Source organism: Pan paniscus, chromosome 16 (assembly GCF_029289425.2).
Source record: "Pan paniscus chromosome 16, NHGRI_mPanPan1-v2.0_pri, whole genome shotgun sequence".
Classification (NCBI taxonomy): domain Eukaryota; kingdom Metazoa; phylum Chordata; class Mammalia; order Primates; family Hominidae; genus Pan; species Pan paniscus.
Genome location: NC_073265.2, coordinates 66551224 through 66574367, shown reverse-complemented (window position 1 = coordinate 66574367; position 23144 = coordinate 66551224). Strand labels below are relative to the sequence as shown.

The following is a 23144-nucleotide window of genomic DNA, read 5'->3' as shown; positions in this document are numbered from 1 at the left end:
TCATGTCTCTTGGATATATACCTAACAGTAGAATGGCTAGGTCATTTAATAACTCCGTGTTTAACATTTTGTGGAACTGCCAAACTATTTTCTAAAAAGACGGTACCTTTTTACATTCCTACTAGCAATGAATGAGGGTTTTGATTTCTCCATATCCTTGCCAATACTTAACATTGTCTGGGTTTGTTTTGTTTTGTTTAATATAGCCACTCAGTGGATGTGAAGTGGTATATGGTGGTTTTGATTTGTATTTCCCTAGTGACTTATTATGAACTTTTTTAATATGCTTATTGACCATTCGAACATTTTCTTTTTCTTTTTTTTTTAGTTTTTAATTGACAATAATAATTGTACATATTCATAGGTACATAGTGATGTTTTAGTACATATATGTTAGTGATCAGATAGGGTTATTAACATATCCATCATCTCAGACATTTATCATTTCTTTGTGTTGGGAATGTTCAATATCCTCTTCCTGGTTATTTGAAACTACATATTACTGTTAACTTTAGATTTTCTTCCTAGCTATTTGAAACTACATATTACTGTTAACTATAGTCATCTTACTGTGGTATAGAACACTAGAACGTATTCCTCGTATCTATTGGTAATTTTTTATTCTTTAACAAATCTCTCCCTGTCCCTCCCTCCCTACTACCAATGAGTGAGAACATGCAGTGTTTATTTAACTTTTTGTTTCTGGCTTATTTTACTTAGCATAACGTCCCAGTCTCATCCATGTTGCTGCAAATGACAGGATTTCTTTTTTTTTTTTTCTTCATGACTAAATAGCATTCTCTGGTATATATATATTCCAGATTTTCTTCATCCATTCATCCTTTGTTGGACATCTAGGTTGATTTCATATCTTGGCTATTGTCAGTAGTGCTACAGTAAACACGGAGGTGCAAATGTCTCTTTGATATAATGATAGTCTTGTCTTTGGATAGATTCACTGTAGTGAAATTGCTGGATCATATGATATTCTATTTGTAGTTTTTTGAGGAACCTCCTTGCTGTTCTCCATAGTGGTTGTACTAGTTTACATTACCATCAGCAGTATATAAGAGTTCCTTTTTCTCTGCATTTTCACCAGTATTTGTTATTTTTTGTCTTTTGATAACAGCTGCCATCCTAATTGGGGTGAGATGATACCTCAGTGTGGTTTTTATTTGCATCTCCTTGATTAGCAATGTTGAGCATTTTTTCATTCTTTTTTTGATTGTTTTTGGTTTTTCTGAGACAGGGTCTGGCTCTGTACCTACGCTGGAGTGCAGTGGCATGATTATAGTTCACTGCAGCCTCAAACTCCTGGGCTCAAGCAATCCTCCTGCCTCAGCCTCCTAAGTAGACAGGACTACAGGTATGTACCACGATGGCTAATTTTTTAAAATTTTTTGCGGAGATGGAGTCTAATTATGTTGCCCAGGCTGGTATATGTCTTCTTTTGAAAAATGTTCATTTATATCATTTGCCAATTTTTTTTTTTTTTTTTGAGACGGAGTCTTGCTCTGTTGCCCAGGCTGGAGTGCAGTGGCGCGATCTCGGCTCACTGCAAGCTCTGCCTCCCGGGTTCACGCCATTCTCCTGCCTCAGCCTCCCGAGTAGCTGGGACTACAGGCACCCGCCACGACGTCCGGCTAATTTTTTGTATTTTTATTAGAGACGGGGTTTCACCGTGTTAGCCAGGATGGTCTCGATCTCCTGACCTCGTGATCCACCCGCCTCGGCCTCCCAAAGTGCTGGGATTACAGGCGTGAGCCACCGCGCCCAGCCCATTTGCCAATTTTTAAATCAGATTTTTTTTTGCTTTTGATATGTTTGTCCTTGTATATTCTGGATATTAATCTCCTGTGGGATGAGTAGTTTGCAAATATTTTCTCCCATTCTACAGGCTGTCTTTTCACTCTGTTGATTGTGTCATTGGTTGTACAGAAGTTAATTTGATGTAATCTCGTTTGTTTCTTTTGCTTTAGTTGCCTGCGCTTTTCAGGTCTTATCATAAAATCTTTTCCCAGACCAGTGTCCTGGAGCATTTTCCCCTATGTCTTCTTCTAGTGGTTTTATTGTTTCAGGTCTTTGATCCCTTTGTGAGTTGATTTTTGTATAGGGTGAGAGGTAGGGGCTTTAAAGACATTTTTATTTTCATCCTTTGCCATTTTAAAATTAGGTTATTTGTATATATATGTTTATTTATATTACATATAATATAAATGTATATTTACATTAAATAGAAATACAGTTGTGCCTTGGTATATTCAGGGAATTGGTTTCAGGACCCTTGTGTATACCAAAATTCACACATAGTCAAGTCCTGCATTTGGTCCTACTAACCCACCTATAAAGAAGAGTCAGTCCTCTGTATAGGTGAGTGTCACATCCCATGAATGCTGTCTTTTTTTATCCATGTTTGGTTGAAAAAAATGCATATAAGTGGACCTACACAGTTCAAACCTATGTTGTTCAAGGATCAACTTATATGTATATATATATTGGCTGGATACAAATCTCTTAAGAGAAATGATTTACAAATATTTTCTCCTATTCTGTGGGTCTTTTCACTTCTTGATATTGTCCTTTGAAGCACAAAAGTGTTTGTTTACTTATTTTTTTTTTGGTTGCTTTTGGTGTTGTATCTAAGAAACCATTGTCTAATTCAAGGTCCTGGGGAATACTCATGTTTTCTTCTAGGAGTTTTATTGTTCCACCTCTTATTTTTATGTCTGTGATGCATTCTCACTTAATTTTTATAAATGGTGTAATGTAGGGGTTCAACTTCATTCATTTGTATGTAGATATCCAGTTGTCTCTGACTATCGGATTATCTTGGCACCCTTAAAGAAAACCAATTGCCTATAAATGTAGGGGTTTATTTCTGGACTTTCAATTCTGTTCCATTGATTTGTCTTTCCTTATGTCAGTACCACATTGTCCTGATTGCTGTAGTTGTGTAATAAAGTTTTGAAATTGGGCAGTGTAAGTTCTTCCAACTTTATTCAAGATTGTTTTGGCTCTTCTGGATTGCTTATATTACCATATGAATTTTTGGATTAGCTTGTCAATTTTTACAAAAAATCCAGCTAGATTTTGATTGCGTTGAATCTGAGGCAGGAATCTTTAAATCAGTTTGGGGACTTTACAGTCAGTCATCCAATCTGTAAACACTGGATGTTTTTCCATTTATTCAGGCCTCTTTAATTTCTTTCAGTGTTTTATAATTTTCAGTGTATGTCTTATAATTCTTTTGTTAAATTTATTCATAAGTACTTTATTTTGTTAATAGTATTCTAAGTGAAATTTTTTTTCTAATTTCATTTTTGGATTATTCATTGCTAGTATATAGAAATATAATTGATTTTTATATCACACAACCTTGCTGAACTTATTTGTTAATTGTAATAGTTGTTTATAGATTACTTAGGGCTTTTTAATATGTAAGATCATGTCATCGTGTCATAGTGATAGTTTTACCTCTTTTCTGATCTAGATCCCTTTCATGTCTCTAACTGCTCTGGCTGAAACCGTTTTTTTTTTTTTTTTTTTTTTTTGAGACAAGGTCTTACTCTGTTGCCCAGGCTGGAGTGTAGTGGTGTGAACATGGCTCACTGCAGCCTTGACTTCCTGGGTTCAGGTGATCCTCCTGCCTCTGCCCCTCAAGTAGCTGGGACTACAGGCAGGCGCCACCATACCCAGCTTATTTTTGTATTTTTTTTGAAGAGATGGGGTTTCGCCATGTTGCTCAGGCTGGTCACAAACTCCTGGGCTCAAGTGATCCTCCTGCCTTAGCCTCCCAAAGTGCTGGGATTATACATGTGAGCCACTGTACTCAGCCCTTGTCTCGTTTCTGATCTTAGGGTGAAAGCATTCAGTCTTTCAGGATCAAGTAAGATGTTAACTATGGGTATTTCATAACTGCCCAATATCAGGTTTAGGAAGTTCTCTTTTAGTCATAGTTTGTTGAATGTTTTTGTCAGAAAGTATATGAGATAACGCTTATTGAGATCTTTCTGTATATGCCAGACCCTATGCTAAGTGGTTTATATTTAGCATTTCATGTAATCTTCACAGTAGTCCTGTGAGGTAAAGACTGTTATTTTATCCTCAGATAGAATAGATACAGCCAGATTGTTTATTTCAAAACTTGTGTGTTCAGTCATTATCCATTAAAATTTCTGTACAAACCATACTGATTTATATGTTACTTTGTACATGCTAGTTTCCTCCTCCTAAAGTGCTCTCTCGCTTCCCCATATATAGTTGATTGCTAAGCTATCACCGCACTTTGTACTTTTTCACTATGTTGTGATTGTTTGTATATGTTTTTCTCATTTTAGAAACTATGCTTCTTGAAGTCAGGGACTTTGTCATTTTCATTTTTAAATCCCCCAATGCTCAGTGGAGAGCCGGGAGAGAGAAATATCACAGAAGCAAAGAGATTAGAGTGTTTCGAAAAGGGTGGCAGTGGTCATTAGTGTCAGATGCTACAGAGAAAGTTCAAATAAAATAAAGTTCACAGCATGACTTTTGGTTTGGTCTTTTAGTGACCTTAGTAAGATTGGTTTTTTGTTTTTAGTAGCAGTGGAGACAGAGGACAGATTCTAGTGTGTTGAGCAGTGAATGGGAGATGAAGAAGAGACTATCAAAGAGTATAGACTACTCTCATGAGAAGTTTAACTGTGAACAGAAGGAATGAGTTTAGGGTGCTAGATAGAGGGGAACATAGGGTACTTTTTAATATAGGAGAGGCTTGAACATGCATATATACAGAGGTAGGGGAAAAAGGAAGCAGGTAAGAGCAAAATTGTGGAAGTAGAGAGAGAGAGGAGAATAATAGAACAGGCTCCTTGCAGAAATGGCAGATTGCATGTAGAACACATGATAGAACATAAGATTTGCCGGGAATGGCTTCTTTCTTCTGAGGGAAGGAAGTGCTCATGGATGCAACTAGTGACAAATTTGTGGATGTGAATTAGGAAATTTAGGGAGTTTTCATTTCCTCTGAAGCAGAGGACAAGGTCCTTGGCTTGGCTATGTGGGAAAAGGCGACAGGACTGAGATAACGGGATTTGAGGGGAGCGGTAAAGGTTTGGAATAACTACTGTGGGTCATGGAAGAGTTTGCTTACTAGAAATAGAAAAAGTTTTCGAGGGCCTCTGTCTCTTCTTCTCTGTAATTAAAAAAATAGAAAAGCTATGTGGTCAGAAACTTAGATAGTATAAAATGATTCATAGATAGTGCAAATGTACAAAATTAAATCTTTCATCTTAGATCCTCTGTCTCTATTTTCAAAAGAAACTAACATTAGCAGTTTATTTACTTTTAAATTATTTTTGCAAACATACATATGCATCAATATATATGGAGTTTATTTTGATCTGTGAGAATTTACTGTTCTACTTTTTGCTTCTTACTTTTTTTAAGACAGGGTCTTGGCTCATGCCTGTAATTCCAGCACTTTGGGAGGCTGAGGTGGGCAGATCACTTGATGTCAGGCTTTTGAGACCAGCCTTGGCCAACATGGTGAAACCCCATCTCTATTAAAAATACAAAAATTAGCCAGTTGTAATGGCACATGCCTGTAGTCTCAGCTACTTGGGAGGCTGAGGCACGAGAGTCGCTTGCACCCTGGAGGCGGAGGTTGCAGTGAGCCAAGATTGCACCACTGCATTCCAGACTGGGTAACAGAGTAAGACTGTCTCATTTAAAAAAAGAAAACAAAACAAAAACAGTGTCTTACTCTGTCGCTCAGGCTGAAGAGCAATGGCATGATCACAGCTCACTGCAGCTTCGTACTCCTCGTCTCACATGATCCTCCCACTTCACCTCCCAAGTAACTGGGACTACAGGCATGTGCCACCATGCGCTGCTGATGTATGTTTTTTTCTTTTTTAGAGACTGGGTCTTCTTACGTTGTCAAGGCTGATCTTGAACTCCTGGGCTCAGGTAATCCTTCCACCTCAGCCTCCCAAAGTGCTGGGAATATAGGCGTGAGCCACTGGACCTAGCCTACTTTTTGCTTCTTAAACTTACTTCTGTATCTTGGAGATTTTTCTATATATGTAGATCTACTTCATTCGTGTTTATAGCCACAGGATATTTTGTGTGTGGTTATAGTATAATTTATGTAACCAGCATTTAGATGAATTCTATCTTTACTCCTGTAAAAGTCATGTTGAATAGATAAATTCCATCTTTTAAAAATACAAAATCATTATAATGCCTTAATTCTGTGCCTTAATTTTGGATTTCTATATATGCACACCTTGAGCAAACGATAATATGTATAAAAACTGGGTTATTGTTGAAATGTAAAGACAACTTAAATATTTGAAAGTGATCATGCTCAATTTATTCCTGGGATTAAGAATAAGAATCTTATTTTCAGGTGTTTGCAATTTTTAATATTGCTGCAAGAAACATTACTATCCATGACTCTTGTCAATCTCTTATGCGTATGCAAGAGATTCTATTGAGTATACACCTATGAATGTAATTGCTGGGTCATAGTGTAATGAATGTTAAACTTAAAGATATAATACGAAGTGTATTTCCAAAGGGCTTATGCAATTTTTTTCTCCTACCATCGATGTATGAGAAATCCTGTTGTTTTACAGCCTCTCTAATACTTGTTTTTTTTCAGACTTTTAAATTTTGCCAGTTGAATGATCTAAAGTAGTATCTATTGTGATCTTTTAAGAAAAACTTTTAAAAGTTGAGGTATAAATTTCAATTTTATGATAAAATACTCAGCTCTTAAATATATAGTTGAGTGAGACTTGATGAATGCATATACTCATGTAGCTACTCTGCTGTAAAAATTCAAAACATTTTATTACCCCTTAAGTTCCTTCAGACTTCTTCCTTGACATTCTTATCCCTTACCAGAGGGAACAACTGTTCTGAATGTTTATCACTGAGTAATGCACATTTGGGGCCAGGTCGTGTGCACATGGGCGCTGGGATAAAAGAGAAGCAAAATAGAACTTTAGTAGTTCTTTTTCTTGTTTGTTATCCCACAGCTTTGCTGGACTGCCTCTTGTCTCAGGCCTAAGCCACCATTCCACACATAGGGGTCCTAGTCAACCCAGGGGTTTTTCTGAGTTCCCTCCATTTTTCCAGGGTTGTAACTTTTCCAGGGCTGATATTCTGGGAGGGGGTCAGCAGTTTTTCTATTATAATTCCGATTCTACAGGAATTGGAATCAAGGTAAACTTTTTCTCAGCCTTCTTAGACCTGATTTACATAATTACAGGCAACTTTAATCTGGACCCCCCAAAATGGATGAGTTCAAGACTCCTTGGTCATGAGTAAGCCTTCTTCCATGCCAGGTCTGTAGCCCTTCATAGAGGGCCGTATAAAGGTATGAGCTGGCTGCAGCAAAGGGTCCTACAGAATCTTGTTGATTTTTCAGTATTGCTTCTCTGAATTTGAACTTGAACTGAACTAGGGATGGCTTTTTGAGTAGGCGGGGCCTACTCAATGTGCAACTCAAATGTGTTGTGACTTGCGCAATTATGAAAGGGTCTCTCTGACTTAAAGTCGCTCCTCTTCTGCTTAGTGTTTACTTTAAATTCTAATCTGAACAGTCATTCTTGCCCAGAATGGCCCATGAATTTTTAAGTCTTTTATTGCATCTTTCATGTAAATTTGTATTTTACTTATAATAAGTATGTATAATAGTATTAAAATGTTTTAAATTACTTATATCAAGGAAACTTGCTGATCCAGGAGATCATATTGTATTTATTCTATTGTTTTGCTTACTGTCTGTCAATCGTATCTCTCCACCTCCTGCAAGAAATCAGTCCACTATACCATGCTACTTTCCGTTATAAATCCCTGTGTTGTACTTATTTTCTTTCTTTCTAGGCAGTGTGCTTCCAGAGAAGAGGCAGGTAGTGTTTCTCATTTATTTTCACTTGCCTGCCAGATTTGCCACAGAGTTAAGTGGTTTTTTTTTTTTTTGAGATGGAGTCTCGCTCTGTCGCCCAGGCTGGAGTGCAGTGGCGCTATCTTGGCTCACTGCAAGCTCCGCCTCCCGGGTTCATGCCATTCTCCTGCCTCAGCCTCCCGAGTAGCTGGGACTACAGGTGCCCACCACCACACCTGGCTAATTTTTTGTATTTTTAGTAGAGACAGGGTTTCACCGTGTTAGCCAGGATGGCCTTGATCTCCTGACCTCATGATCCTCCACCATCGGCCTCCCAAAGTGCTGGGATTACAGGCATGAACCACCGCGCCCGGCCCTACTAAGTGTTCTAAAACTGTTAAATTAATGGACAAAAATGTACTTAGTATTCATAACGGAGACAACACTTTCTAGGCAGAGAGAAAACTATGTATTCATAACCACCATGAGTATAAGTCCTGTTTTTTGGCATGGTTGGAATAAATGATATGTGGGGACAGTTTGCAGGGAAAGGCCGGATCACAAAGTACCTACCTGTAAGCTGTATCAAAGGGTTTTGATTGGGAGCTCTTGAAGGATTCTCACCAGGAGATTAACATGGCTAATATTTTATTTTAAGAAGATGGTTTCGAGAGTAGTATGAAAGATATTTTGGAATGGAGAGACCACTTAGAAGGCTATATATAGTCCAGATAGGAGATAACTTGAAGAGGGGCAGATGCCAGAAAGCTTTAGCAGGTGGAATTCATAGAAATTGGTGACTAATTAAATATTGGTGTTGGGTGAGGAGAAGGAAGTGTAGAAATCAGAGATGACTCTCAAGTTGGGCAATTTAATGGGTGTGGCACTACTTGTTTCCAGTCATTCCTTTCCAGTGTGTATTCAGGTAGAGAAGGAACTTTTGGAGTGGAAGATAGGATTTTGTAATATTTAGTTTGATGTTTCTCTGAGATAGTTGAGTGGAGATGTACAGATCTGTCTGCTGTTCTTAGAGGGAGGTGGAGGCTTGAAAGGGAGAGAGAGTTTTTGAGGTTAATAGATTTTAGAGAGTGATTGAAGAAGGAATTGCCCGGGATTGAGGACAAAATCCTCAGGGACATTTAGATTTAGTGGACAAGTGCAGAAAAAGGAACTGGGAAGAAGATCATGAAGAAGAAATCAGGAGAGAAATGTAACAAAGGATTTCACAGTAACACCTTTGGCTTTCGTCTCTACCTTGAGATGAGATTTTTCTTTTCTGCATCCTACGTTTGATCTTTGTCCTCAGACCTTTTCTTACTTTGAGCATTCTCTGCTGGGAGACATTGTGGATGAGAAATAGTTTTATTTTTGGACCCAGCAATTGCTGACTTCTTTGTATTTCCCCCAAATTCTGCTGGAAAAGTACTTTCTTCTTTAGGTCATGTCTTTTTTTACCTTATATTATACATATAAAAGAAACCAGTTGACAGTTTGGACATTCTGCTTTGAAATTGCCTTAGGTAGAAGTAGTAGTTCATTACCAACATTTTCTGTTTTTTTACCTTACCGCAGGCAACAGTTTTGCTAAGTTTTCTGCCACTTCATAACAAGGTCTTTCTGAAAACATTTAACTCTCCTTTAATTCCTTTTCAATAGTTTCTACCAGGCTCTTCAAGCCAGGGTCCAGCTTCGGTCCACCACCCAGTCTTGAAACCAGTGTCGCATCTTTTAGGTTTTTGTTATGTCAGCATCCCAGTTTCACATACCAAATTCTGTCTGGCAACGTTGCTGTATAGCAGCCATCCCAAACTTAGTCCCAGAACCTGCATGGCTTTTCTCGACATAACCTTGGAAGTCACTCAGTGTCACTTCTACCACAGTCTGTTGGTAACAAGCAAGTTAAATGCCAGCCTGGATTTAGGGAGTTAACTTTTTCCAAGTGTCTTGTTTAGCATACACGATCGATACTTGGAATGCCTTTGCCACAGAATAGCCGAGGAGTTTCTTTTTCACGGTTATTTGGGGTTGATATTGAAAAGCAGTGCATGTGTTTGCTGCTTCCATGCTTGCAGCTGGATGGAAATTGGCCTCAGAGGGTTCATGGTTTTCTTTGTTATTAGCCAACAGATGCTTGCCAGAGTGTTTTACTCACTGAGTATTTAATGTGAGGGTAATGCATCTCTGTAGCTAATGAGAAGAGCAGTACAATATATTAGCTCATTTGTGTATAGCAAATATGTGCCTTTAGTCCACACATTGATCCTTCACTAAATGTCTTTTTTTTTTTTTAACAAAGCTGTTATGAACACCTATTTGGCACATCTATCTTCAAATTGCTTTGACTTTCTGAGAAGTTGATCCTGACTTTTGTATGTCTGTCTTATAGGGAAAATATTTTTTGTCTGTTAAATAATTATTTCAAATCTTCTTGAAACATTAAATTTTTAAAAATTTCAGGTTAATACTCTATATCATAAACAACCTTAGGTTTCTAGGCACAAATATTCAGTTATTCATGAGTATGGTATGAAGTTGCTAATTCTCAATTTGTAGTTTTATATATATTAAAAATATGACATATTTCTAAAGTATATATATTTTAAATTTAAAATGTATGTATTTTTAAATTTTGGCAAAATGGCCAAGCTCTCTCCATAGCCCCCATTTCCTCTCAACAGCTGTCCCTCATCTCCCCTTCAGGCCTAGTGGTGCGTGTATCTGAATGAGGACCTGTCTTGGAAGTGGACACAGGGCCATTTGAGCAGAGTTCTGAGGTTTCAGGTAGATAGAAAGTGATTTCTGGAGATAGATCGAGTAAGGCACTTCGATTTGGCCCTCTGCACTGCTCACTTCCTGGAGGAGAGGTATGGCTAGGAGGACCAAATCCTATTGCCTTGATCTAAGGATAGTAGTGATTTTAATAATTTTTTGAGACAGGGATCTAAGGATAGTAGTGATTTTAATAATTTTTTGAGACAGGGTTTGCTCTGTCACCCAGGCTGGAGGCTGCAGTGCAGTGGTGATCATAATTCACTGCAGGCTAAAGCAATCCTTACACCTTAATCTCCTGAGTAGCTGGAACCACAGGCATGTATCACCATGCCTGGCCAATTTTTAAATTTTTGGAGAGATGGGGTCTCCTTATGTCACCCAGGCTGGTCTTGAACTCCTGGGCTCAAGCTATACTCCCGCCTTGGCCTCCCAAAGTGCTGGTATTATAGGCATGAGCCACCACACCTGGCTGATTTTAATAATCTTATAATAGGTCTACCAGACTTCATTACCTTTAGACTTTATTCTTTCTGGTCTGTCCTTTTCTTGTATGCCCGGAAATAATTGTCTAAAACTCAAACTGTTACCACACCCGTGTTCAAAACTTTTCAGTGCTCCACATTTTCATCAAGATAAAGTCTTAACATGGCCTGTTGGAGAACCTCTGTGCCCTATTCTTGTTAACAGTGGAGGGTGTCCAGGTTCTTGGCACCTTGAACAAAGAATTGGACAAAACGCACAAACAAAGCAAGGAAGGAATGAAGGGATTTATTGAAAATGAACGTACATGCCACAGTGTGGGAGTGGGCCTGAGCATACGGGCTCAAAGGCCCTGTTACAGAGTTTTTCATGAGTTTAAATACCCTTTACTTGGGGTGCGCCCTATGTAAATGAAGAGGATGAAGTAAAGTTACAAAGTCATTTACGGCATATACCCTATGGAGAGGATATTTCCTGTTATAGCTGAAGTGTAAATTGGCTTTATGTTCCCTGCCTCCAGACCATATTTTCCTGCCTCATTCTGATCATACTTACTTTTTCATTCTTACCTATTACCGAGCTCTATTGTCTTTCCAAGCAAGTACTCTTTTCTGCCCTCCCAACTTTGCACAGGCTGTGGGTCTGTCACATCCTCTCTCATGAACAACCTCTAGTATATCTACCAAACAAACTTATACTGACCCTTTAACACTCAGTTAAATATTAGGTAGTCTGACAAGCCTTTTTTCTTCACCTCCCCAGGAAGAATTAAGTCCTTCCCTTTGTGTATTTCCATAGTGGTTTGTATACATGTTGTTATGGCACTTGTCTCATTATGTAATGTTTGCATGTCTGTAAGCAAAGCCTTCTGCCTCTGAAGGCAGGGGCTGATTTGATTCAGCATGGTATTTCTCTAATACCAATAGTGCCTAGTACACAATAGTGCTTAATAGATGTGTATTGAATGAAGAGTGTAATTAATGGAGTGCTTTACATGTGAATTGCTCTAAATAGAGGGCCATGTTTGTAGTAAATGCCTGCGTATCCAAGGTGATTGAGAAATGGAGTGCTCCAGTAATTGATTATGTTTCTTAACAGCCAATTATAAATTATCAATTTTAGATAATTTGAATAAAAAACAAAATAGGTTATACAGAATTGATCTGTCTTTATTAATCCATAAGGTGCTTCAGCATGATCATTCTGATTTCTGTGGCTTGTTTAGAGCTATGGCTGAGGAAGCTGTAGGGAACTGAGCTGTAGGGGGATCTGTAGTGATGCTTTGTCACAAGCTGGGCCTTGTTTTTTTTTTTTTACTTGAATCTCTAACACACGTACACTTACTATTTTGCTTATCTAATTATAAATTTAACACTAAGGAGACTCACAATTGTATTATCATGTTTTTTCAAATGTAGCTTAAAAAATTCTTAGAAGACAGACAAGCAACATACCTTAAGGTATATACACTATCTTAATTCAATGGAAAGCTTGCTACATTCAGGCGGTTCCCTATTCAGTGATAGTCCTTGCTGAGCACAAATGAAGTCTTGTGAACTGAGCTAAGTGGTTAATTTGATGCTACTCTCTGGCCATGACTATTTCAAGAGTGCTGGATTCCCACCCAAATTATATATTGATTCTTCTAATTCATATGAAATTAGTGTGAGTGGTTACTGTTAATTTGTGTATTGATTTATTGTTCTTTTGTGTTCTCACCTACCCAACAACAGTGTTGCCAGTTAGTAGTTGCAAAACTCAGAGACTACTTTTGTGCATGCATTTTCACATCTTTCGAAGTGGCTTTGAACAGAGACCTATTTGGGGGTATGCTCTTATTATGTTTGCACAAATGATCTGAAAACTATCATGGTGGCTGAGCCCTGACTTCCTACATTGCTGTTCTATGTCTTCTTCTTAAACCTAGAAATCTTCCTATAATGCTTGATCCTTTTTAAAGGAAGAATTTGGAATATGGAGCAGATGTATATTTTCTTCGTGACACTCAGAAACATGTATTGTAAATGTGTCTGTTTTTTAGATACCATATTGTTCAGTTGGCTCCTCTCCACTTGAATCCTTTTCTTTTAATTAGTTTTCCAGCCTGGCTGTCCCCTCAGCTGCAAAACAATGCAGTATTTGTAACCTAATTATTTGTGAAAGTGAATCATCTCAACTTAAGTCTAAGAACGATTGACCTACTTATAGAAGGGTTAGCTTGAAAATCCTACGTGAAGAAAGGACAATGTAAAGGATTGATTAAGTAATTTTAAAGTACGTGAATATTAGAGTCATTAATGATAGAAACGTGGATTCAGTATCATACTCAAGCATATATTCAGTGACTCCCTAACCCAACTATCTGGTTTAAATAATCTATGAACAAACAGAATAAAAGTAAGTCTTGCTACATTATATTAAGCCAATATCAATTGAGCTTTGGGAAATAGGCCTAAAAATGTGTCTTTGTCAATTTAATTTGCTCCTATTATGAACATTTTTATGTTAAGCTGATTGACTCTCTTAAATACAACATGGAAACATTTATGTCTTTGTAGTGTGACTTTAAAAATTAATTATTGACTGAGGCTGGGCGCGGTGGCTCACGCCTGTAATCCCAACACTTTGGGAGGCCGAGGCGGGCAGATTGTGAGGTCAGGAGATTGAGACCATCCTGGGTAACATGGCGAAACCCCGTCTCTACTAAAAATACAGAAAATTAGCCAGGCATGGTGACAGGTGCCTGTAGTCCCAGCTACTCGGGAGGCTGAGGCAGGAGAATGGCGTGAACCCAGGAGGTGGAGGTTGCAGTGAGCCGAGATCACACCACTGCACTGTAGCCTGGGCGACAGAGTGAGACTCCGCCTCAAAAAAAAGAAATATTGACTGAATAAAATTGTGATTGCTTGCTAAGGCATTTTTTTGTATTAGTTAAATTATAAGTAAGAAAGGCTTTAAATCTCGATTTTAAGAGACATAGGCCATACATGGTAAGTCATGCCTATAATCCCAGCACTTTGCGAGGCCAAGGCAAGAGGATTGCTTGGGCCCAGGAGTTCAAGACCAGCCTGAGCAACACAGTTAGACCCCCACTCTACCCCCACCTGCCCGCCCCCTCCCCCACAAAAACAAAACAGAAAAAAAGATATTCATCATCGGGTTTTAGTCACAGTTCTATAACTAAAGAAGCTGGCTGACTTTGGTGCCTTGGGTTTTCCCATGAGTCAGATTAACTATTTTATCATGGACATCAATTGGATCTTATACATGAAAGTGCTCTATAAAATGTATACCACATTTAGGAATTAAGCAAGATTTTAGCCCTTTTTCTGCCTGCTTTTTCAACTCTGGGCTGGTCACTTAAGCTTGCCAAGCTTTTATTTCTTCATAGGTAAAATAAAGGAGTTTGGCCTGTATATTCAACTTGAGTATTGTTTACATTGTGTTTAGCTTTTACAACCTATTATTTATTATTTTTTCTTTTTAAAAAATCAGCTGTTTTTTAAAGACATTTCCCTTGCTTATAGTATAATTACCAAATAATAAGATGGGATTCCTTTAAATTTAACCTGTTTTATTTAATATTCCTATCAATCTTGTAAGAGTAGGTGGCATGAGACTCATTTTACTGATGAGGAAAATTGAGACTCAGGGATGTTGTACGCTAATTAGTGTGAGAGGTGGTATTCCAGTACAGGTAGGTCTCTGATCCCAGTCTTCTTTTTTTTTTTTTTTTTTTTTTTAGCATGTGGCTTAAGTGAAGACACATTGCCATATACCTCATGTAGAGCAAGTTTTTGATCTCCATTGTTTTTTCTTTCTTTTTTTCTCCAGATGAATAATGTCTGACCAAAATGTTTTTGTAGAAAAGTGCAAATATTTGATAGCTATGTGCATAGTTTGGGAATTTTAACATTATAGCACTATTACAAAATGTCTTGTTAGCATAATGCAACATATACAGTATGTTTGGGAATCATTCAGTGCTTAAAAATAAAGTTTATCCTTCAATTAAGGTGAGCTACTTTTTTTTTTAGTAGGTATATTTTATTTTTAAATGTAGCATTGTTTAATGTTGTAGATGCTTTTGAACTTAAACACAGTTTTGTGCTTGCTATAGAAGGAAAACGGATGATCTATATACTCACTAAATTTGTTTTCTTTTAAAAAACTCCTAATTTATTTTGTAACCTAGGAAGAGTTTTAAACATGGAAATATTTTCTGTAATTTCTAAAAATTTCTGTTTTAGGAGGGTGTTGTTTTATGTTGTTTTATTTGTTATTTACATTAACATTTTTTTAAAGTCTCTGGGCTATCTCAAATGTGTAGGTCAAACAAGTATTAGAACAAATACATCCAGAAACATTCCTTTGTGATTGGAGTTCATTTATGAGTGCTGTGCTTTAACAGTTCTTATTATAAGCCTCAGATATCACCTTGTCCAGGTGTGCCAGCCCTAGATGTTGATCTTATCTAGAACAATATTGCTTTTGGGGTTCCTGACAGCACTGATTCAGCCAGTACTCTGATGCCGATTCTTTCTGATTCAGAAACCTCTTCCTCTGTGGCATTTCTCAACTCATGCTTATCTTTTTTTTGTTGAAGGTTTCCTGGTGGTCATTACTAGTCCAAAAGTGAATTTCCATGAATAGTTCATGGGTCGTAGTTTTATTTTTATCTTCTCAGCAGATAACTTTGAAATGGCCGTGGCACTTTGAAGAGATCTTATCTTCTGCCGTTGTTAACGTTGTTCACAAAACTCCAGCTACACTGGCCTTCTTTTGTCTTCTATGAATATACCAAGTTTATTCCAACTTGCAAGTCTTCTACTCCTTGTCCCTCTGCAAGGAATGGTCTTTCCTCAGACTGGTGGTTTACTGGATTCTTCTTGTCATTTAAGTCTCAGCTTAAATGTCCCCTCTTCAAAGAGGCTTCCTTGACAACTCACTGTAAATTGGTGCTTCTCAACTCACTTTATTACATGGCTGCATTTTGTTTTCCTCTTAGTACCAGATCACTAATTGGTAGCTGTTATTTCTCATTAATCTCCTCTGATGGGGAAAAAGGGACATTGTGTCTAGTTTACTGCTGTATCTCTAGCACCTACAGTAGTGTCTGCCATAATAGGCATTTCAGTAAATATTTACTGAGTGACCAATGAATGAATATTTTTTCTACCAGCTATTCGTACAAATGTCTTTTCATTCTTTTTCATTTTCCTTTTGGTAGTCAGGAAGATACAATTAATGTTTTTGCAATTAATATTTTTGTATTTTTGACATTTTTCTGTTTCTTTGCTGTTTTGTCTCCTAGTTGAATTCTTTTAGAAGAAGGGAAAAACCTCTTGAGATGTGACTGTTTCCATCTATCTTCTGCTTGCCAGGTGGGTGTCTGAGCCTGTACATCCTAGTCATAAAAGCAATTAGCAGGTAGGAAAATTGGCTTCTAACAGCTGCTTCAGTCCTGCTTGAGTTGGCCTCTCCCCCAAGGGACTACCACTGTCATCCTAGCAAAATGAAATTGCCTTCTCATAAACATTTTTCTGTCTGGGATTATAGAACAGGAACAAGTTCCAGGTTTACAAAATGAGTTAAAATATGTCAATAGAATAGAACAAAATAATGACCTGCTGCTGCAATTTGAATTCTGAGTCAAGACAGCAACATTTATTTTCAGAAGAGATGACATTGAAACTGTGGCACTCTTAGTTCTATTGAAATGACTTTATTATGCCAAAAGGGTAGATTTAATAATTTATTTATTGGTATTGGTGAGGAAAGTGGCAATTCTATAAAATATAGTTTTGACTCTTGGTTGGAACTTTGGTTTATGGCATAGTCGTTGTGCCTTCAATTAACTCTGTGGAAAGGGACAGGCATTTTTGAATGAATACTACTTGATTTCTTTTCCATTTCATTTCCCCAGGTATTAATTTATTCAGTTGTATTCTTTTTGACCATGATAGACCTTTGCCATTGCTATGTGCTATAATTAATATGTATGTGTAGGCTTTAAATGAGTTTGATTTTTTTAAATTACTTATTGATATGTAATTATTGTACATATTTTGGGGATACATGTAATACTTTAATACCTGTATACAATGTGTAATGATCAAATCAGGGTAATTGGGATATCCATCACCTCAAACATTTATCTTTTTGTGTGTGTTGGGAATACAAAAAAAATTATTTTAGCTATTTTGAAATATACAGTAAATTGTTATTAACTCTAAGTTCCCTACTGTGCTATTAATCAATGGGTGTTATATAAACAGTATACCAATTCTGGGTTGTATATTGATGTATGCCGCAGTGTTATCAAATGAAGTGTTGGTTCACCTTGATCCTTTTTGGTAGGTTTTATCTGATGTAATTCCCAGTGTGAGCTAGTTGTGCAATGTTCTCCCTTTAAAAGCCGCCTTCTACTCAATATCTCCTTTTTATCCTTTCGAAACCTCTGGTCTTTCATAAAACTCAAAGAGTTTGTGTCACTAAATTCTGTTTTAAATGTTTTGTTACAAAAATTAAGAGAAACTATGCAAAATGGGGGTATTAGTTTTGTTTTTGAATGAATGAGATATGCCTTACAAAGCTATCCAGTTGAATGAAGGGCAAAAAACACACAATGTATCTCAATAGATGTGGAAAAAACCTTGGACAAGATTTAACACCCTTTCACGATAAAAAACACTCAACAAATTAAGAGTAGAAGAAAACTACCTCAACATAATGTAGGCCATATATGGAAAGCCACAACTAACATCTTAATCAATGGTGGAAAACTGTAAGGTTTTTCTCTAAGATCCAGGGACAAGGCAAGGATGCCTGCTCTCACCACTTATATTCACCATAGTATTGGAAGTCCTAGCCACAACAATTAGAAAAAGAAAAAAAATTTATCAAAACTAGAAAGGAAGAAGTAAAATTATCTCTGTTTGCAGATGACATGATCTTATATGTAGAAAACCCTGATGATTTCATAAAAACATGTTCGAATTAAAACAATTCAGCAAAGTTTCTGGATACAAATCAACACACAAATATCAGTTGTATTTCTAATCATTAACAATGACTAATCCAAAAATGGTTTTGAAATGAAGAAAACAATTCTATCAAAAAGAATAAAACACTTATGAATAAATTAACCAAGGAGGTGGAAGACCTGAACACTGAAAAGTACAAAACATTACTGAAAGAAATTAAGACATAAGTAAATGGAAACAGCCCATGTTCATGGGTTGGAAGACACTGTTGTTAAGATGTCAATACTACCCAAAGCAATTTATAGATTCAATTAGATCCCTATCAAAATCCCAATGACTTCTTTGTAAAAATAGAAAATGTATCCTAAAATTTGTGTAGAATCTCAAGGAACTGCAAATAGCCAAAACAATCTTGAAAAGAAGAACAGAGTTGGAGGTCTCTCACTTCCTGATTTCAAAACTTACTGCAAAAACTATGGTTATCAAAGTAGTGTGATACTGGCATAAAGACAGATATATAAACCAGTGGAATAAAACAGACAGCTGGCCAGGCGCGGTGGCTCACGCCTGTAATCCCAGCACTTTGGGAGGCCAGGGCAGGTGGATCACGAGACCAGGAGATCGAGACCATCCTTGCTAACATGGTGAAACCCCATCTCTACTAAAAATACAAAAAATTAGCCGGGCGTGGTGGCTGGCGCCTGTAGTCCCAACTACTCAGAAGGCTGAGGCAGGAGAATGGCGTGAACCCGAGAGGCGGAGCTTGCAGTGAGCGGAGATGGCGCCACTGCACTTTAGCCTGGGCGACAGAGTGGAACTCTTATCTCAAAAAAACAAAAAAACGGACAGCCAAGAACTAAATCCTTGATTATATAGTCAAATGATTTTCAACAAGGGTGGCGAGACCATTCAATGAGGAAAGGACAGTCTTTTCAACGAATCGTGCTGGGAAAACTATATTTCCATATGAAAAAAGAATGAAGTTGGAGTCTTACCTTATTCCACATACAGAAAACTAACCCAACATTGATCAAAGACCTAAACATAAAAGCTAAAACTAAAAGTCCTAGGAGAAAATCCTCATGACATTGAATTTGTAGTGATTTCTTAGTTGTAACACCAAATGCACAGGTAACAAAAGAAAAAATAGATAAGGCCAGCGCGATTGCTCACACCTGTAATCCCAGCACTTTGGGAGGCCAAGGCTGGCAGATCAGTTGAGGTCAGGAGATTGTGACTAGCCTGGCCAACATGGTGAAATCCCATCTGTATTAAAAATACAAAAATTAGCCGGGCATGGTGGTGTGTGCCTGTAACCCCAGCTACTTGGGAGGCTGAGGCAGGAGAATCATTGAACCCAGGGGGTGGATGTTGCAGTAAGACAAGATTGTGCCACTCCCCTCCAGCCTAAGCAACGGAGCGAGACTCCGTCTCAAAAAAAAAAAAAGTAAGTTGGACTTTACTAAAATTAAAAACTTTTGTGCATCAAAGGACACTATTAACAGAGTGAAAAGACAATCTATGAAGAATGGGAGAAAATATTTGCAAATCACATATCTGATAAGGGATTGATATCCAGAATATAAAAAAATTCCTATAACTCACAACTACAAAAAACCAAACAATTCAATTAAAAAATGATCAAAGGCATTTCTCCAAAGATAAATAGTCATGACCACATGAAAAGATGCTCAACATCATTAATCATTAGGGAAATCCAAATCAAAACACAGTGAGATACCACTTTACACCTATTAGGATAGCTGTTATTGAAAAAGGAAAAAGAAAACAAAACAGAAAACAAGTATTGGCAAGGATGTGGATAAATTGGAACCTTTGTGCATTGTTGTTGATGAGAATATAAAATGGTGCAGCTGCTATGGAAAACAGTATGGCATTTTTTCAAAAAGGTAAAAATAGAACTATCATATGATCCAGCAATGCCACTGCTGAGTAAGTTTTCAAAAGCATTGAAAGCAAATTCTCAAAGACATATGTACACACCCATGTTCATAGCAACACTATTTATAATAGCCAAGAGGTGGAAGGTACCCAGATGTCCATCATCAGATGAATGGATAAACAAAATGAGGTATATACATACAGTGGGATATTATTTAGCTTTAGAAAGGAAAGAAATCCTGTTACATGCTACAAAATGGAAGAACTTGAAGACATTATGCTAAGTGAAATAATCCAGTCACAAAAAGACATATGCAAGCCAGGTGTGGTGGTTCACTCCTGTAATCCCAGCACTTTGGAAGGCCAAGGCGGGAGGATTGCTTAAGCCCAGGACTTCTAGACTAGTCTGGGCAACATAGTGAGACCCTTTTCCTACAAAAAAATTTTTAAAAATTAGCCAAGCATGATGGCTCCTGCCTGTAGCCCCAACTACTCAGGAGGCTGAGGCAGGAGGATCACTTGAGCCCGGATATTGCAGCTGCAGTGAGCTGTGATCATGTCACTGCATTCCAGCCTAGGTGACAGAGCAAGAACCTGTCTCAAAAAAAAAAGACATGCTGTATGATTCTACTTATATGAGGTATCTGAAGTAGTCAAATTCATAGAAACAGAAAGTAGAATACCAGGGGCTGAAGGGAGAGGGAAGAGGAATTCTTAACGGGTATAAGTTTCAGATTTGCATGATAAAAAAGTTCTGGAGATGTGTTTCACAACAATGTGAATATACTTAACATTACTGAACTGTACACTTAAAGATGGTGAAGATTTTATGTTGTGTGTGTGTTTTTTTTACCATAATGAAAGAAATGAAGCCAGTCATTCAATAACTGTTCATTAAATGGTTGTTTTGTGTTCTGCCTACTGCTGGGCTAAGGAGATATAAAGATTACTAAAAGCCCTTAAGTCCTTTAAATCAATGTAACTTAATGCAGCTGCATTGAGGTGTAATATTATTATTTCTTAAATTTTATTTATTGTAAAAATCTAAAACTGTTCTAAAAAATAAAGTCTTAATTTTTAGATCAGTTTTAGATTTTTACAAACACTTCAGACAGTACAGAGCCTCCCCATCCCCATACACAGTTTCCCTTATTAACATCTTGCATTAATATGCTTGTGGTACAATAAATAATTTGTCTTGTCTTTGTCTTAGACTTTTTTACATGGAAATTATAACTCTTGCAATTTCTGAAGTGATAGGTGTATCTTTGTTATGTAAACTTGGTAACTTATGGTGGACCCCTAGATTGCTTCAAGATGGGAGCTGTCACCAGAAAGAACAACCATGTGATTAGAAGGTTGGGACTTTAGGCCAGCCTGACCTGGTGGGAGTAGGAGGGTTTGAGTCCAGTTGTGTGGCTAATGATTTGAACAATCATGCCTATGTAATAACCCCTCAATAAAAACTGTGGACACCAAAGCTCAGTGGAGCTTTTTTTTTTTTTTCTTTTGAGATGCAGTCTTGCTCTCTTACCCAGGCTGGAGTGCAGTGGCACAATCTCAGCTCACTGCAACCTCTGCCTCCTGGGTTCAAGTGATTCTCCTGCCTCAGCCTCCCGAGGAGCTGGGATTACAGTCATGTGCCACTATGCCCAGCTGATTTTTTAATTTTTTGTAGAGACAGGGTTTCACCATGTTGGCCAGGCTGGTCTCAAACTCCTGACCTCAGATGACCCACCCGCCTCCCAAAGTGCTGGGATTACAGGCGTGAGCCACCACACCCAGCCAAGCAGAGCTTTTTGGTTGATGAAGACATTGGTGTACTGGGAGGGTAAGTGCCCTAACTCATGGGGAAAGGGCATAGAAACTCTACACTTCGGACCCTCTAAGACCTTGCCCTATGTGTATTTTTTATAGTAAAGTTATAACTTACTCAAGAGGCTGAGGTGGGAGAATTGTTTGAGCCCAGGAGATCAAGAGTTGCAGTGATCTGTGATTGTGCCACCGCAGTCCAGCCTGGTGACAGAGCAAGACCCTGTATTAAAAAAAAAAAAGCTATAATTGTAAGTATAGTACTTTCCTGAGTTGTGTAAATCTTTCTAGCCAATTTCTGAACTTGAGGGAGTCATGGAAACCTCTGAATTTATGGCTAGTTGGTCAGAGTGCAGGTGGTCTGGAGACTCCTGAAGTCCAGCTGGTTTCTAAAGTAAAGAGCAATATTGTTTGGGATCATACCCTTTAACTTGTAGGGTCTACACTAACACTGGATGGTTAGTGCCAGAATTGAATTACAGTATACACTGTTACGGTTGAAACAGAATGGTGGTACATTCAATTAATGAACCAATATTGATCCCTTATTTTAAAGTAAAGTCTATAATTTACACTGTGGTTCACTCCTTATATTGTATAGTTTCATGAGTTTTGACAAATTCATAATAGCATCTATCTGCGATTACAGTGGTAATGGTAGATATTCCATTCAAGCAGAATATTTTCACTGCTGGAAAAGTCATCTGTGCTCCATTCATTCATTCCTCCTTCCTTGCCGCTGAACCCTTGGCAACCACTCATCTTTTCTGTTTTCATAAGTTTGCCATTTTCAGACTGTCATGTAGTTGGAATTATATAGTATGTAGTCTCTTCTTTCACTTATCTGTGTTAGTTCAAGCTTCCTATATGTTCTGTGGTTTGATAGTTCATTTATTTTTATTCCTGAATAATATCCCAATGAGTGGACTTAATACACTTTATCCATACCTATTGAAGGACATCTTGTTTGCTTCCAAGTTTTCACAGTTAAGAAATAAAACTTCTGTAAACATTTGCATGCAGGTTTTTGTGTGGACGTTGGTTCTCAAATCAGAATGCAATGGCTGGATCATATAGTAAGACTAAGTTCAACTTTGTGAGAAGTTGCCAAACTATCTTCCGAAGTTACTGCATCATTTTGTATTCCCAGCAACACTGAATGAGAGATCCTGTTGCCCCATGTCTTTGCCAGCATTTGGTGTTGTGTTTTGAATTTAGCCATTGTAATAAGTGTATGGTATGGTAGTTCCTTGTTTTAATTTGCAGTTCCCTAATAATATATGATATTGAGCCTCTTAACATATGCTTATTTTTCATAT

The 23144-nt window shown here is 37.6% G+C and overlaps 1 protein-coding gene across 50 annotated transcripts in view; it reads left to right on the top strand.

Annotated features, from left to right (window-relative positions):
• PEAK1 (pseudopodium enriched atypical kinase 1) overlaps positions 1 to 23144 on the top strand; it is a 309581-nt gene that overhangs the window by 57900 nt on the left and 228537 nt on the right. For 7 of the 50 annotated variants that reach the window (XM_055098433.2, XM_063596837.1, XM_055098405.2 and 4 more), the window contains one exon: positions 16440 to 16509. The exons of 11 other annotated variants lie outside the window; for them this stretch is intronic. The gene's annotated coding sequence lies outside the window, so the exon portion shown is untranslated. Of the gene's footprint in view, positions 1 to 1249; positions 1367 to 5895; positions 5947 to 16439; positions 16510 to 21930; positions 22077 to 23144 lie in introns of all 50 variants that reach the window. 32 more of the 50 variants (XM_063596825.1, XM_063596845.1, XM_063596842.1 and 29 more) reach the window with 9 other exon arrangements.